The 18,159-nt window shown below is 48.1% G+C and overlaps 1 long non-coding RNA gene and 1 other non-coding gene across 2 annotated transcripts in view; one reads left to right on the top strand and one right to left on the bottom strand.

Annotated features, from left to right (window-relative positions):
- Positions 1-18,159, top strand: part of LOC124717337 — a 642,975-nt gene that overhangs the window by 51,031 nt on the left and 573,785 nt on the right. The gene's annotated exons all lie outside the window — the stretch shown is intronic.
- Positions 13,591-13,665, bottom strand: Trnas-cga. Its single transcript has one exon. It is a non-coding gene; the product is annotated as a tRNA-Ser (tRNA).

Here is an 18,159-nt window from a genome sequence, read left to right as displayed (position 1 = left end):
AACTCCTGTTGCATCAGAAGAGCATTTGGTTGCCCGGATAGTAGCAGCAGCAGCAGGAACAATTCAGAATACTCCTGGGGTTTTTGCCCGTGTCAGACAGAAAATGATCCAACGGTGTAACCTTTGTTTACGTGTCAATGGAGACATTTTTGAAAATCTACTGTAATTGAAGTTGGGTTGTGTTAACGTGTTGTCTCTTGGTCATAAAAAATGGAAAAGTTTTTGTTGGTTTAATTAATTTGCCACCAGAGAAATCTTCCTCTACCGGCTTAAATACTCTTCGTAGGAATGAATGACGGCAACGGCCTTGCCGCAGTGGATACACCGGTTCCCGTGAGATCACCGGAGTTGAGCACTGTCGGGCGTGGTCGGCACTTGGATGGGTGACCATCCAGCTGCCATGCGCTGTTGCCATTTTTTGGGGTGCACTCAGCCTCGTGATGCCAATTGAGAAGCTACTCGACCGAATAGTAGCGGCTCCGGTCAAGTATACCATCATAACGACCGGGAGAGAGGTGTGCTGACCACACGCCCCTCCTATCCGCATCCTCCACTGAGGATGACACGGCGGTCGGATGGTCGCGGTAGGCCACTCGTGACCTGACGATGCAGGAATGAATGACATTAGAGAAAAATATTTGTTTTGATGTCCCCAACAACCTCCCAGAGTTTGTTGGTTTAAATACTTTTCACCCTGTATGTAGAAGTGGAAAGACTGTAATACTCTTTTGGCAGGGGCGGTTGCAAGACGAGGCCAGAGCGGCAGTGGGCTCCCTCGTCTGGTCCCGCGGTGTCCGGATCTGCGGCGGTGGTAATCTGTCAGCGCTGTCGCGGCCACAATGGCGCGGGTTTTGCGGCGAGCGGGTTCTTTCCGCGCTGCGGAAGCGCCCATCGCCCGCGGCGAAAAGCGCCAGGCTTTGCCGCAGCGCAGCCGAGTGCTGTGTGCAGCTATAACCCCCCCCCCCCCCCCTTCCCGCAACCAACACTGCACCACTCTGTCTAGGCATCTGCTGCAGTCGCACTTCGCCAAGTCCCAACTCTGTGCCAACTCACTGCAGCCTTCAGATCCTCATGGGAAGAGTCTCCAGTGTCGTCTGCACAGTTTCACCGCATTTACCGCACTATCACTTTAATAAATAGTCGTTGCAAAATACTGACACGTGAAACTTCCTGGCAGATTAAAACTGTGTCCCCGACCGAGACTCGAACTCGGGACCTTCGCGGGCAAGTGCTCTACCAACTGAGCTACCGAAGCACGACTCACGCCCGGTCTCACAGCTTTACTTCTGCCAGTATCTCGTCTCCTACCTTCCAAACTTTACAGAAGCTCTCCTGCGAACCTTGCAGAACTAGCACTCCTGAAAGAAACGATACTGCGGAGACATGGCTTAGCCACAGCCAGGGGGATGTTTCCAGAATGATATTTTCACTCTGCAGCGGAGTGTGCACTGATATGAAACTTCCTTACAGATTAAAACTGTGTGCCCAACCGAGACTTGAACTCGCGACCTTTGCCTTTCGCGGGCAAGTACTCTTCTGACACGTGTTACAGAAGACTGGAGAAGCTGGTGTAACCTGATATGTCTGCGCAAGCAGAAGAAACTAACGATCAAAATCCGAAAACAATTTATTGGACTGTTCAATTACCCAAAACAAATTCTCCAAGTATAACACCAACACAAAAGAGTGATCCGTTTTCGAATCACAACTACATACAAGAATAATATAGAAAACAACAGAAATAATTTCCTGCTAGTCTCCGCCAGAGACTTCTAGGATATACCAAGCCTAATCCAGAGATCAGCGAGAAGATCCAAGCCAGGCTGTTTTTTATTTCTTTATTGTGATTTCATTCCCCTACCCCATATGGGCAGGTGAGGGCTGTCAGCGGCACATTGCTCTTCAGCCGAGTGACACGACAACTAAAACAAGAATAAAATGATACATACATAAGGCGATAAAAAAGGGGAACATAAAACAGAGAAAGGGGAGAAAATGGAGGTAAAAATACACTGACATGGAGACGTTCATGGGGGACAGTTAAAAAAGTCACCAGAAAGTTAAAAAAACACAGTTGGCGATTCTTAAAACATAGAGAAGATACTGAATGCGCATGTACACCTTAAAAGTCGGCCACAGTATTGAAAGCACTCTGGAACAACACACTTAAAACTGACTTGGAGCACACACGACGAAGAATAAAACTGCCAGGTGGGACCTGCCGAGGGAGAGGTCAGAGAGGATGGAAAAGGAGGGGAGAGCAAGGGGCAGCAGGGGAAGCGGCGGGATGAAGAGAGTAGGGACATCAGCAGGTACACTAAGAGGCAGGAGACACGCGGGGTGGGAGATGAAGAGGGAAGACAAGGCAGGAGGAAGTACAGAGACACTGAAAGGGGGCACGAGAGAGGGAGGGGTAGGAGGAGGGGGAAGCTGCTCAGGAGGAGGGAGGGGGAGGAGAGGGAGCCCTGAGGAGGAGGCAGGAAGATGGGGTTAGAGTTGGTAGGGAGGGTAGATGTCGGGGCGAAGCTCATCATCCGGGAGAGGTAGATGGTGGAAGTTGCGTTGGGAAAGGAGATGGAGGCCAATGTGCGGCCGAGCGCCGGCCTTTATAGCGCTTTGGCGGATGAGGACCTCGGAACTATTTTCCATCATGTGGTTTAACGTGTGAGAATAGTTCCGAGGTCTGCAGCGACCTCTTCCTTATGTTTATGTGGGCCGGTAGTGGCCTCTGGTGGCCGCTGGTGTCTTTGCTGTGTTTTTGTTGTTGTGGCTGTTCATCAATATTGCCTGTCGGTTGTGTAGTGCTTCGGTGTGCCTGGGAAGCGGGCAACCCGCGGCTGCAGGCTGTCAGTTTGGTTGCTGATGCTCTAGGCGCCGTGATGTCTGGTGGAGAAGGCCACAGCATAACCCAACCTCGGAGGACATCTGGTGGGTTCCAGAGAAAGGTCTGAATTCACGAGGCAGTACTGACCCTTTGACACCCAAGTCGCCGAAGTGGCGTCGACTCGAAAGTCTTGCACCCGGCGACCGCTCTACCTGATGGGAGTCCCTAGCCACACGGCATTTCCAGTACTGACCCTTTTATTTAAGGGGAGACGGAAGGCAATTTTATCCGTGTTCAGCCAGTGCTATTTTACCCTTTAAATAGGTACACTTTTCAAAAGAACTATACGTGATAAAACATTGAAATTTTCACTGCATATACAGGGTGGTCCATTGATCGTGACCAGGCCAAATATCTGACAAAATAAGCGTCAAACGAAAAAACTACAAAGAACGAAACTTGTCTAGCTTGGAGGGGGAAACCAGATGGCGCTATGGCTGGCCTGCTAGTTGGCGCTGCCATAGGTCAAACAGATATCAACTGGTTTTTTTAAAAATAGGAACCCCCATTTTTTATTACATATACTACATGAATATGTAAAAAAATAGGGGTACGACACGAATATGTAATAAAAATGGGGTCCCTATTTAAAAAAACGCAGTTGATATCTGTTTTACTTATGGCAGCGCCATCTAGCGGGCCAAACATGGCGCCATCTGGTTTCCCCCTTCAAGCTAGACGAGTTTCGTTCTTTGTAGTTTTTTCGTTTGATGCTTATTTATCGTTATTGGACCGTTTGAGAACCGAGCTACAAGAAAAACGCCGGCGTTTGGACTGCATAAAAGTCCTTTTCCATGACGACAATGCACCAGCACACACCTCAGCAGTTTCTCCCTCAAGGAGGTAGTTAGCGCCTGCATCCGGAGACGGACGGTTCCACGACCTCTATTTGTGGTCATTTTGCTTTTCCACTTCTCGTTTCTTCCTTTCTTTGGTTGGTTCCTTTCTTTGCTCTTCTCCACCTCACTGTCTTCCTTACTCTTTCCCTTGCCTTCTTCTCCTTGCCTTCTCATTGCCTTCTTCTCCTTGCCTTCTCATTGCCTTCTTCTCCTTGCCTTCTCATTGCCTCCTTCTCCTTGCCTTCTCTGGTCTCCGCCTCGGCGTTTGAGACAGTCTGTCCTCTCCCTCTTTTCTTTTTCCTCTTCTTCCTTCCTCCCTGTGCGCGCCTGAAGGCCGACCCACGCGTTCGCACGCGTAGCCGGTGACGGGGTAACGCGTAATTCCCCGCCCTGGGTAGACATGTAAGGCACGCACGTACCCCCTGGTAAAGGCCAGGCCCAGGGAGGGGTGATTGCCTGAGCTGATACCTTCTGACCATGCCGATTGGTCCCTCCGTCAGTTTCTCGGGAGGTGTGACCTGAGGTGTAAACATTCACCTAAGGCGGGAGTGCCCTCTGAGAGGGTCCCCACAAGGAAGGAGTGCGCCATCGGAGACGCTGGCAATCATGGGGGATTCCTCCGCAATGGATTTCACTCCATCTCTCTCGACTTCTGCCCAAAAACGGAAACTTGACCAGCCACCAGTGACAAAAGTACTACCGCCTGCCCCACAGTTCCTCGTCGTTTCTCGATCTGAGGACGGAAAGGATTTTTCCTCTGTCAAACCTTTCGTTATCCAGAAGGGCGTAGATGCCATAGCCGGATCTGTCAAATCTTGTACCAGGTTGCGTAACGGTACCTTATTACTAGAAACTGAGAGCGCCTTTCAGGCACAAAAACTGCTTCGGGCCACACTCCTGTACACGTTCCCTGTCCGGGTGGAGGCTCACCGAACTTTGAATTCGTCTCGTGGTGTGGTCTATACTAGATCCCTCGACGAATTGACTGACGAGGAGATTAAATCTTTCCTCGCTGAGCAGGGCGTGACGGCTGTCCATAGGGTCATGAAAAAGGTCAACAATGATCTTGTACCGACCCGGATACTTTTCTTGACCTTTGATAGTGTTAAGCTGCCATCGCGCATCAAGGCGGGCTACGAGGTTATTTCTGTTCGCCCCTATGTCCCGACACCTACGCTCTGCTACCAGTGTCAGCGTTTCAATCACACTCGACAGTCTTGTTCCAATGCGGCTAAATGTGTCACTTGTGGCAGGGATGCCCATGAGGGTGACTGTCCACCTCCGTCTCCTCGTTGTGTGAACTGTCAGGGTGACCATGCCGCATCCTCCCGCGACTGTCCTGTCTATAAAAACGAACGCTGTATCCAAGAAATTCGGGTCAAAGAGAAAGTGTCCACCTCGGCTGCTAGCAAGCTATTGGCTAGTAGGAAGCCCACGCTGCTCCCAGCGGGGAAATACAGTACTGTCCTCCCCTCTCCTCGGACTACCAGGGAGGTGGCAACCCAGACATGCGATCTGACCTTCAGCACCACGGTCGTCCATTCGACCAGTGCTAAGATCGCGCGGTCGACGTCTCCTCTTCCTCCCATCACCCCGCAGACACCAGCCCCTTCATCAGCTTCTGCTAAGACGAAGACCCAGAAGTCAGATGCACGGGCCTTCAAGAAGGAACCGTCCCGTGCAGAATTCCTACGTACCTCGACCTCCCAGCCTTCGACCAGTACTCCCACCAAACGACCTTCCAAGAAGGCTCATAGGAAGCACAGTTCTCCTTCTCCGCCACGGCGCATTTCTTCTCCTGCGCCACCCAACGGTTGCCGCCCCAGGCCGTCATCCGTTTCGCCTGGCCGCACCGCTGGTAGCCGAACATCTGGCCGTTCACCGGCGGAGGAAGCTCCCCCTCCCGGCCATCTTCCCAAGATGGCCGATGAACCTATATAACCAATGGACGATGACTGCCCGCCTACTGATAGCGGCGGCAGTGCTCGCTCGAAGCCAGGCCCTCCGCGGCCTTCGAGGTGACCCCTTCTTTCATCTTCCTTTTCTTCTTACGATGGCACTTATTCACTGGAATATTCGCAGCATTCGCTCCAACCGAGAGGACTTGAAGTTGCTGCTCCGCTTGCACCGTCCGCTCGTCGTAGCCCTCCAGGAAACGAAGCTACGCCCATGCGATCAAATTGCCTTGGCACACTACACCTCCGTGCGTTTTGACCTACCCCCTGTGGTAGGTATCCCGGCTCATGGTGGGGTTATGTTGCTGGTCCGGGATGATATTTACTACGATCCCATCACGTTGCACACCGGCCTGCAGGCAGTTGCCATCCGCATTACTCTCCCCACTTTTACATTTTCCATTTGTACCGTTTACACTCCATCGTCGTCTGCCGTTACCAGGGCAGACATGATGCAACTTATTGCTCAGCTACCTGCACTATTTTTGTTAACTGGAGACTTCAATGCCCACCATCCCCTTTGGGGCTCTCCAGCATCCTGCCCGAGGGGCTCCCTGTTAGCAGACGTTTTCAACCAGCTCAATCTTGTCTGCCTCAATACTGGCGCCCCTACTTTTCTTTCGGACACATCTCACACCTATTCCCATTTAGACCTCTCTATATGTACTCCCCAACTTGCACGCCGGTTTGAGTGGTATGCACTTTCTGATACATATTCGAGTGACCACTTCCCGTGTGTTATCCATCTCCTGCAGCATACCCCCTCTCCGTGCTCATCTAGTTGGACCATCTCCAAAGCAGACTGGGGGCTCTCCTCTTCCAGGGCGACCTTTCAGGATCAAACTTTCACAAGCTGCGATCGTCAGGTCGCACACCTCACGGAAGTCATTCTCACTGCTGCTGAATATTCCATCCCTCACCCTACTTCTTCTCCACGTCGCGTACCGGTCCCCTGGTGGACCGCAGCATGTAGAGACGCTTTACGTGCTCGTCGACGTGCTTTACGCACCTTTAAACGCCACCCTACAGTGGCGAATTGTATCAATTATAAACGATTCCGTGCACAGTGTCGTCGTATTATTAAAGAAAGCAAGAAAGCCAGCTGGGCTGCTTTCACAAGCACCTTCAACAGTTTTACTCCTTCTTCTGTTGTCTGGGGTAGCCTGCGCCGGCTATCTGGCACTAAGGTCCACTCACCAGTTTCTGGCTTGACGGTCGCGAATGACGTCCTTGTGGCTCCTGAGGCTGTCTCCAATGCCTTCGGCCGCTTTTTCGCAGAGGTTTCGAGCTCCGCTCATTACCACCCTGCCTTCCTCCCCCGCAAACAGGCAGAGGAGGCTAGGCCACCTAACTTCCGCTCCTCGAATCGTGATAATGCCCCATTCACCATGCGGGAGCTAGAAAACGCACTTGGCCGATCACGGTCCTCCGCTCCAGGGCCTTATTCTATTCATATTCAGATGCTGAAGAACCTTTCTCCTGCAGGTAAAGGTTTTCTTCTTCGTACTTACAATCGCATCTGGATTGAGGGACATGTTCCCGCATGGTGGTGCGAGTCTATTGTTGTCCCGATCCCTAAGCCGGGGAAGGACAAGCACTTGCCTTCCAGTTATCGACCCATCTCGCTTACCAGCTGTGTCTGTAAAGTGATGGAGCGAATGGTTAACTCCCGCTTCGTTTGGCTGCTCGAGTCTCGACGCCTACTTACCAATGTACAATGTGGATTTCGTAGGCGCCGCTCTGCTGTTGACCATCTGGTTACCTTGTCGACCTTCATTATGAATAACTTCTTGCGGAAGCGCCCGACCGTGGCTGTGTTCTTTGATTTGGAGAAGGCTTACGACACCTGTTGGAGGGCGGGCATTCTCCGCACCATGCATACATGGGGTCTTCGCGGTCGCCTCCCTCTTTTTATTCGTTCCTTTTTAATGGATCGACAGTTCAGGGTACGTGTGGGTTCTGTCCTGTCAGACACCTTTCGCCAGGAGAGTCGGGTGCCACAGGGCTCAGTTTTGAGCGTCGCTCTCTTCGCCATCGCGATCAATCCAATAATGGATTGCCTCCCAGCTGATGTATCAGGCTCCCTTTTCGTGGACGATTTTACCATCTATTGCAGCGCGCAGCGTACGTGTTTCCTGGAGCGCTGTCTTCAGCGTTCTCTTGACTGTCTTTACTCCTGGAGTGTCGTCAATGGCTTCCGTTTTTCTGCCGAGAAGACGGTCTGTATTAACTTCTGGCGCTACAAAGAGTTTCTCCCACCGTCCTTACGACTCGGTCCCGTTGCTCTCCCATTCGTGGAGACAACAAAATTTTTAGGTCTTACATTTGACAGGAACTTAGCTGGTCTCCACATGTGTCATATTTGGCTGCCCGTTGTACCCGTTCTCTAAATGTCCTCCGTGTTCTCAGTGGTATGTCGTGGGGAGCGGATCGAACCGTCCTACTTCGCCTATATCGGTCGATCGTCCGCTCCAAGCTGGATTATGGGAGCTTCGTATACTCCTCTGCACGGCCATCCATCTTACGCCGCCTCAACTCCATACAACATCGGGGTTTACGACTTGCGATCGGAGCGTTTTATACTAGTTCCGTCGAGAGTCTTCATGCTGACGCTGGTGAGTTGCCACTCACCTACCGGCGCGATATACTGCTTTGTCGGTATGCCTGTCGGCTGCTGGCAATGCCCGACCATCCGTCTTATCGTTCCTTTTTTGATGACTCTCTCGACCGTCAATACGGGTTGTATGTCTCTGCCCTGCTACCCCCTGGAGTTCGCTTTCGTCGCCTCCTTCAACACCTTAATTTTTCACTCCCTGCAACCTTTCGAGTGGGCGAGAGCCACGCTCCACCTTGGCTCCAGGCTCAGGTTCGCGTCCACCTTGACCTCTGCTCGCTCCCAAAGGAGGTTACCCCCGGTTCAGTCTACCACTCCCGTTTTGTGGAACTTCGTTCGAAGTTCATTAATATGACCTTCATTTATACAGATGGCTCTAAGACCAATGACGGGGTCGGGTGTTCTTTTATTGTCGGGGCACAAAGTTTCAAATACCGGCTTCATGGCCATTGTTCGGTCTTCACAGCTGAGCTCTTTGCCCTCTACCAGGCTGTTCTTTACATCTGCCGCCACCGACATTCTGCTTATGTCATCTGCTCCGATTCCCTGAGCGCCATCCAGAGCCTCAGTGATCCGTACCCGGTTCACCCTTTCGTGCACCGGATCCAACGCTCTCTTCAGCAGCTGGTGGACGTCGGTTCTCCGGTTAGCTTCATGTGGGTTCCTGGCCATGTCGGTATCCCTGGGAACGAAGCTGCAGATGCCGCGGCCAAGGCTGCGGTCCTCCAGCCTCGGACAGCTTCTTGTTGTGTCCCTTCGTCAGATTGTAGCAGGGTCATTTGTCGGCGCATTTTATCGCTGTGGCATGCCGTTTGGGCTGCACTTACAGACAACAAGCTTCGGGCCTTGAAACATCTTCCCGTGGCTTGGACGTCCTCCTCACGCCCTTCTCGGCGGGAGGAGGTAGTTTTGGCCCGGTTACGAATTGGACACTGCCGGTTCAGCCATCGCCATCTGCTGACGTCTGCGCCGGCGCCGTTCTGCCCATGTGGGCAATTGCTGACGGTCCGCCACGTTTTAACGTCCTGTCCGGATTTTAACACACTGCGTCTTGATCTTGGCCTGCCATGTACTCTAGAAGCCATTTTAGCGGATGACCCACGAGCAGCTGCTCGCGTTCTTCATTTTATCAATTTGACAACCGTCTCTAAGGACATTTGATTATGCTGTTTTTTTTAATCCTATGCCTGTCAGTCTGTCTTTTATCGTGTTTTCCGTTTCGTTGCTGTTTTAAACTTGTGACTCGTGGTGCATTCCTAACGTAGTCTGGGCGCTAATGACCGTTGAAGTTGTGCGCCCTAAAACCACAAAAAAAAAAAAAAAAATACCTCAGCAGTTGTGGTCGCAAAATTAATGGAATTAGAATTCCAACTCGTTTCACATCCCCCCTATTCTCCAGACTTGGCTCCCTCGGACTACTATTTGTTCCCCAATTTGATGAAATGGCTGGTGGGACAAAGATTTTATCCAAACGAGGAGGTGATTGCAGCAACTAATAGCTATTTTGCAGACTTGGACAATTCCTATTATTCGGAAAGGATCAACAAATTAGAACAGCGTTGGACTATGTCGAAAAGTAAGTAGTTTTTGTTTTTGCGCGGACTTTCCAAACGCCCCTCGTACAACCAGAACATACATTCTGGGTGTACCTGGTAGCCGGCCGCGGTGGTCTCGCGGTTCTAGGCGCGCAGTCCGGAACCGTGCGACTGCTACGGTCGCAGGTTCGAATCCTGCCTCGGGCATGGATGTGTGTGATGTCCTTAGGTTAGTTAGGTTTAAGTAGTTCTAAGTTCTAGGGGACTGATGACCACAGCAGTTGAGTCCCATATTGCTCAGAGCCCTTTGCCCTTTGTACCTGGTATTTTTGCTCTTAAATATATCTGATATGGCCAATAACGGCTTTCTCCTCAAGGGGCACAGAAATCCTCCATTGATATAGCAGGGACTCTTATTACTAGACCAGCTGTATATGTAAGTGATTAGCCAGCTATTCAATAACCAGGAATGCTAAAGCGGCTGTGAATTACGCGTGTTGTGCGTATTGGTTGCATCTGTTCGCCGCATTAATGGCTGAGCTCTCCATACGCCGGATAAACACGACGCCATTACAGGCTCCGCAATGATTTATGGGAATTCGCCGCTCGTTTGTTAGGAATATGGCGGCGGTGCCGCTATTCAGCTGTTGGATTAAGCGTTTTGCCCGCGCTCGGCTTTAATACACTATACGCGTAGCATTGTTCTTCCTATTTTTTCCGGCGTCCTTTTTCAATGGCAGGCCATGGTAGGCGTCATTTATTAATCACCGCACGAAAGAGCAATTTTTCACCCACATTCTCATGTTGCAGAAACGTACGTCCGGTACAAATTGCGAACAACGGCTAATTACATGTCGTTTCGCTGGAAGCTGGAACTGATCCCTTCTTCGCCCCCTTTTTGTTTTAAATTTGAAATGTGGCGTCCTGCCAGCAGGGAGAGTATTCGATACGCGTTGTACTAACGTTTCTTACCTCTATATCTACATAATTACCTTGCAACTCACTGTAAAGTGCATGGCAGAGAGTACGTCGTTCCATTACCATTACATTTGTCATAAATAAACACCATACCGGCGTATTCCTCTGCCGTAAATTTGAAAGGCATCCCTATTTCATAAATGATGTACAAACTGCGACAGTTACTATGTGTAACTCGTTTCAAGGTTAGGAAACGACCGAAACAACTCGCTAACGGTTGCCAACAACGACATAAATGTTTCTACGTTCTTAATGGAAAGTAAACAAATTTACTTGTATAATAATCTTTGCTTCTCTGGATGTTATGGAAAACTACTAGAGATACACGTCTAGGACACGTTTTATTACATTCACCAGATCAATAACAACAAACTGAATGGAAATATTGCTTTACTTTAACCTCGCACAGTTTTGCGATGGCTTCATATTAGCGAAGTTGCTAAATTTCAGGCAAAATCTTTTATTAGCCGTAACTCCGTAACTAAACATTTTCGGACCTATCGTTTATATGAAGTTTTTTCTTTAGTTTTACTTGTAGAATAACATATTAAAATAATTGCATATCTACGTGAATTATTATACATGGCACTAAAGTATGTACAGTGTTTCCGTAAGAGCGTGCAAAAATTTAACAATTTGAGCTAGAGTACCTGGGGTCGGAGAAGCCAGGTTACTGAGATAATAGGAATAAAATCACACTACTGTCTACTTTGTAAGTAGTCTCTTTATGTGTTTGTATGTTGGCAGCGCGATATACTGCATTAATATCACTGACAGCGCTGTGCGCCTTCTGTAAAGACTCTGTGGCTGTGTCGGACTCGCAGCTAAGTTAATAGTTAGAAGTGATGGAGTTTAGAAGCAGTGTTAGCGCAAGCGGACCGTCTGGACGTGTGTCCGTCATAGAGATTTAATATTGGTTGGATATGGATTGTAAAATGTGGGTAATGGAATTATTGACGGTTTTATAATTTTTGGAACTGGATGTCACATGATTAAGGTAAAATATGCTAAATACATTGTTTGCTCTGCAACAAAATTTTTCCTTTGCTAACCACAAGCCTATTAGTAGTTAAAGCCTACAGTAGTTAAAATCGTGCCATTTAACGGGCTGTACACCTGCTGTATTTGCTGTAGTTCGTGTTAGGAAGATTTTATGTGAGGTAAGTTACTTATGAAACGTATGGATTATTGTTAGGATTTCTTCTAATTCAGGGAAATTCTTTTGTGTTAATTGATAGTAAGATTAACGGCATTGCCGCAGTGGTAACACCGGTTCCCATCCGATAACCGAAGTTAAGCGCTGTCGGGCTGGGCTAGCACTTGGATGGGTGACCATCCGGTCTGCTGGCCGCTGTTGGCAAGCGGGGTGCACTCAGCCCTTGTGAGACAAACTGAGGAGCTAGTTAATTGAAAAGTAACGACTCCGGTCTCGGAAACTGACATATGACCGGGAGAGGGTGTGCTGACCACATGCCCCTCCATATCCGCATCCAGTGACGCCTGTTGTCTGAGGATGACACGGCGACCAGTTGGTACCTTTGGGCCTTCATGGCCTGTGCGGGAGGTGTAATAGTGAGATTGCGTTATCTTTGTATATTGTGGGTTATTAATGAATAGAATGAGCTGTATTTGTCAGGGAAAATTCTGTAGGTCAGTGTTCAAACGATAAAGACAAGCAAAGTGACAGTACGTTCAGTTGCACTCATCAGGTTTTGAAGGTTCAGTTGCATTAAGCAATTTAAGTAAAAATCTAGAAGTTTCACCTTCTCAGTTATTTCAGTTAGAAGTTTCAACTTTTTTGTTTACATTATTTAACTACAGATACCGTTATTGACACAATGAATGTCCCATTTGTACTGCATCTTACAAACCCTGCTGAAAATGACGGCCATTAACCTAAATAGGTCAGGGAGTTTCTCTGCCTCGTGATGACTGGGTGTTGTGTGATGTCCTTAGGTTAGTTAGGTTTAAGTAGTTCTATGTTCTAGGGGACTAATGACCATAGATGTTAAGTCCCATAGTGCTCAGAGCCATTTGAACCATTAACCTAAATGCAACCATGACATCGGCGAACGGGATTCTGACGCACCCTGACAAATATCCCTGGTGTGCTTAGAATCACATCGCAGCCAGTTACAATTTTGCTAACTAATTCAATCTCTGGGGTCTCAGACGCAAGTGACTTTAGATATCCTCATGGGAAATAATCAAGGGGACTAAGGTCAGGTGACCCCGCAGACCATGGAGTAGGATTTCCCTCCCAATCCAGCGACCAGGAAATACTGTACCGGTACTGCTCCATCGTATTGTACTGTACGTCTCTGAACAGCACTGAGTGATTCATAGCACGTTCTGACAATGTAAATACGGTGCAACAGAGCCTTCTTATGGACAAAAGGTGCATAATGACTTCCTGGTAATCAGGCTCGCCTCCTCCTTTCCTTGCACGAAAAAAAGAATGTACATGTAAATAAACAGCACGATACGTGTAAACTTGTATACATGTTAGTTGTAAATAAGCTGGAAAACAGTAATGCTAGATAAAGCGGTAGACAAGTTCACTTCCATGTGTCCTTAAGCTAGCTTTTCCGACCTGAGGTTGCCTACCTCAAACTTTTCAGTGGAGCATCCACTACGTCCTGTTACATTTTTACATGCTCTTACGGAAACACCCTGTATAACAAATTGTAATATTTACATCGCTGCACAAAACACTCTCATGTTGCATATAAAGAAAAACAGTAGACAGTAACAAGTTTGAAACTTCCTGGCAGATTAAAACTGTGTGCCCGACCGAGACTCGAACTCGGGACCTTTGCCTTTCGCGGGCAAGTGCTCTACCAACTGAGCTACCGAAGCACGACTCACGTCCGGTACTCACAGCTTTACTTCTGCCAGTACCTCGTCTCCTACCTTCCAAACTTTACAGAAGCTCTCCTGCGAACCAGCAGAACTAGCACTCCTGAAAGAAAGGATACTGCGGAGACATGGCTTAGCCACAGCCTGGGGGATGTTTCCAGAATGAGATTTTCACTCTGCAGCGGAGTGTGCGCTGATATGAAACTTCCTGGCAGATTAAAACTGTGTGCCCGACCGAGACTCGAACTCGGGACCTTTGCCTTTCGCGGGCAAGTGCAGGAGAGCTTCTGTAAAGTTTGGAAGGTAGGAGACGAGGTACCGGCAGAAGTAAAGCTGTGAGTACCGGGCGTGAGTCGTGCTTCGGTAGTTCAGTTGGTAGAGCACTTGCCCGCGAAAGGCAAAGTTCCCGAGTTCGAGTCTCGGTCGGGCACACAGTTTTAATCTGCCAGGAAGTTTCATATCAGCGCACACTCCGCTGCAGAGTGAAAATCTCATTCCAGTAACAAGTTTGTTTGTGTGGCCATCCTCCGCAGCAAGCACATAAATACTTGTTTTCTAAATAAAACTGCCTTTTCCTGCAGCTAGTTACTTTATTTATCCCGTACGCGTTTCGCCTTCTCCTGTTCTAAGGCATCATCAGTGGGATCTGTAATAATCTGCCTTTTCCTGCGTAGCAGCAGGAAAATGCAGTTTTATTTACAATACAGTGGACAGTGTTTGGTATTCTTATCAAGAAGGCATGGCAACAGACATCGAGACGCACTGCTAGGATTATCAAAAATCGCTGTAGCCCATAGTAATTGTAACATATAGGCTGGGGCGAACTTAGACGGGAATCAATTGAAGACGTAGATCTTTCGAAAGCCTGCTGGCGAGATTTAGAAAATCTATTTTCGAAGAAGACTGTAGGATCATTTTGGTGCCCCTAACATATATCCCGCGCAGTGATCATGAGAATAAGGTGAGGTAGATTAGGGGATATAGGTCATCTTTCGCTCTCCCAATACGCGAATGGAATAGGAAAAGAATTTCAATGATACTGGTTCGATGAACTCTCCGCCATGCAGTGTACAAGGGTTACAAAGTAATTATGTAGAGGTGAGCAACGTTAGTACAACGCGTACCGAATAATCTCCCTGTTGTGAGGACATTCTGTAATGGTCATTTCTTGGAAACTTCCACTCGCTCCACTTTGTACTATCATATGATTATTTTCTGTCTCAAAAGCAAGGATACTGACACACTGTGACGTACGATGTAGTCATCAGCTAGAGACTACACACTGTTCATAACAACAGTGTAAGCAAGACAGTGGCAGCCATACATAAGCTTGGGGGGTCTGGACCCTCATAGACCGGCCAACTTCAATGCGTATGTATAGAAGCGGGCGCATTTTGAAACCGCTAGTGGTGGTATTACACTTTGTTGAGGTGCACCTGCTGTGTCGACAGAAGTGCCGTGAGGGGACCGCAATGCACGCTATAAGTTTACGAAGGATGGCGTGAGGTCTGAAACAGGATACGTAATGAATGCTATAAAGAAAAGTACGTAGCTTCTGGAATACTTAACTTTAATCCATCCTTGGTACATCGCTATTGACGATACAAGTGAGACTCTATAGTTTCAGACAATATACTGCTAATGGCGCCTTGCTAGGTCGTAGCCATTGACTTAGCTGAAGGCTATTCTAACTATCTTCTCTGCAAATGAGCGAGGCTTCGTCAGTGTGCATCGCTAGCTAAGTCGTCCGTACAACTGGGGCGAGTGCTAGTACGTCTCTCTAGACCTGCCGTGTGGTGGCGCTCGGTCTGCTATCACTGAAAGTGGCGACACGCGGGTCCGACATGTACTAATGGACCGCGGCCGATTTAAAGCTACCACCTAGCAAGTGTGGTGTCTGGCGGTGACACCACAGCACCCCATGCTAAATTCGTTTCTGTTGAGCATTATCCATCCTTTGCAAAAACAGACATAATGTCTTATGGGATAACAGCAATCAGTGATTTTATAATGTTACTTTAAATCCGTCTTGATTACAATTTTTTTTTTATTATTATTCACATGACCGGTTTCGGTTCATTCAGAACCATCTTCAGATCTGATATTTAAGTTACAGGAGTTAACCCGTCCAATTCAGCAACTTTCACATGCTACGTCACGTAGCATGTAAAAGTTGCTGAATTGGACGGGTTACTCCTGTAACTTAAATATCAGATCTGAAGATGTTTCTGAATGAACCGAAACCGGTGATATGAATAATAAAAAAAAAAATTTTCAATCAAGACGGATTTAAAGTAACATTATCCATCCAGCTTAACGTGCAGAATTCTGCGAGGGACGTTCAATAAGTAATGTAACACATTTTTTCATGAAAGCAGGTTGATTTTATTGAGCATTCCAATACACAATTTTATTCTCCATCCATTTAGCTACTGAGCCGTGCGTGGCTGGCGCTCCTGCCATCTCATATTTTTCGTCCTGTTTTTTCGTGTTGCCACCTCGTTATGTTAGTTTCAATTTCTGTTGTCACTGAGTTGCTGCTTTGTCTGCCCCTCAGATGCACCAGCAGCGCTTATCGATATAGCCCGCACCTGTTATCTTTGCTGCACTGTTATTGCTTCCCAGTTGTTGTCTGTCGTGGAGTCGGTTGGAACGTGCCAGGAGGGCAGTTCGGACCTGCCAGTCGTGGAGTTCAGTAAGGTTGGAGCAGCAGTAGGGCCTGGATGTCCATGGCTCACCCGACCGTTGCCGCCACGCATCACTTGAGCCGGAGACGATCTTCATGGATCGTCGGTCGGTCGTCCTACTGGACGACATGAATTGTCTGATCGCTTATGTGTGTGTGTGTGTGTGTGTGTGTGTGTGTGTGTGTGTGTGTGTGTGTGTGTGTCAACTCCCGATTGTCTTTGTGATTGCACAGCCACTGCTGAGTGCCATTCAAGTCTTCGTGCAAGTGTTTGTCAAACTGTGTGTTTAGTTGATGTCATTTCCACTGACAACTTCTTCTAAATGTGTCGGCGCACGGGCAGTGAGTCGGTCGGTTGGAGCGGATCAGCAAGCTAGTCTCTGCGCGGCGCAGTCGGCTGGGCCCGCTGGCGGTCTCTATGCACTGTCAGAGCGTGTGTGCGGGCTGTTCCGAGTGCTACGAGGTTCGTGGCTCACCGACCCAGGACATCAAAGTTGAGGGGTGATTTTATTACTGAAGCCACGTCTGTTCACATTGTCCCCTTGGTTGGTGGTTTGCTGTTAACGGTATTCCTGGGAGCGACAGCGAGTGTTCGAATTGGTGAAGATTTAGCCGCCGTGTGGCGGAATTAACTATATTTGTTGGTTTGAAATTCAAGTGCACCAGCGGAATTTTCTACCTTGTGGCCGTTAGTGTTCCGGTTACCTGACCTGGTCGCCGACGTAAATTCAGGCAGTGCCCTTTCCTCACATGTTGTCGTTGTACAACATGGTGTGTAGTTTTGGACAGCTTAATGTATTTTTGGTTGTGGGCGGCTACGCCATTTACCTTTTGGCTTTGGAGTTCCTTGTGTACCGGTCGGTGGTTAGCAAGTCGTCTTGTCGGTGGATCCCTGCCTGTTTCTTGGTTGTGTTGCCGGCGGATCGATTATAGTTGGGCCGACTTCTTCTCTCACCTAAGCAAACGTTAAGATTTCAAGGGCAGACCGAGCCCCCTGGAAAATTCTGAACGCCGTTGCCTATACTGCCTTTCTTATTGGTGTTTAATTGTGTCTTTTTAATGGCTCATAGCCGATAGTTGGGATATGTATGCTTGTAATTGTATTTTTTAAATCAAAGGACTTCGCCATTTAAAAGTAAGTTTTCTAAATTACCCAAGTCTCTCCTTTTGGGAGATAAAGCCGTGGCCCTTCTGCCTGTTGAAAATTTATTATAATTGTATTGTTCTTATAATGATGGGCCCTCAGCCGCTTTAAAATTTTGGATTGTTACTTATCAAGTTTTACGTCACTTGGGCTTAAATACTATTTAAGGTTAAAAGCTTTGTACCTTCTGCTTTGGAAAATAGGTTGCAGTTTCTTTTTAAGAAAGGCCTTCAGCCGTTTTGGAGTAAGGTTTCTTTTTGGCCATAAAGCTTGGTCCTTCTGCCTATTGAAAGGTTATTGTTATGTTGTTTTAAATTTATCGGCCTCCAGCCGCTTTTAGAAAGCTTAATCTATCTGACTAGTCCAGTCTTACATCGCTTGGCCTTAAATACTATTTAAGGGTAAAGCCTAGAGCCTTCTGCCTCAACAAAAGAAAAAAAAAATAGCAGTTGTATTTCATTCATGGGCCACCAGCCGTTTTAGAATTGAAGACGTTTTCTGTCGATAGTCAAGCTTAAAAGTTGAGCTGTAAAGTTTGGACAACTAAATAAAGTGTTATGTTTGGAGTATAACTGAAGCCGCTCATTCTGGCTCCCCTTCCACAATTCCTACTACTTGTCCTGTACTACGGATTTAGCAGGGCGTCTCAGCTACAAAACCATATT

This window comes from Schistocerca piceifrons, chromosome 9, assembly GCF_021461385.2.
Source record: "Schistocerca piceifrons isolate TAMUIC-IGC-003096 chromosome 9, iqSchPice1.1, whole genome shotgun sequence".
Lineage (NCBI taxonomy): Eukaryota > Metazoa > Arthropoda > Insecta > Orthoptera > Acrididae > Schistocerca > Schistocerca piceifrons.
The sequence above is the reverse complement of the archived record's forward strand: the minus strand, read 5'-3'. Positions and strand labels throughout refer to the sequence as shown.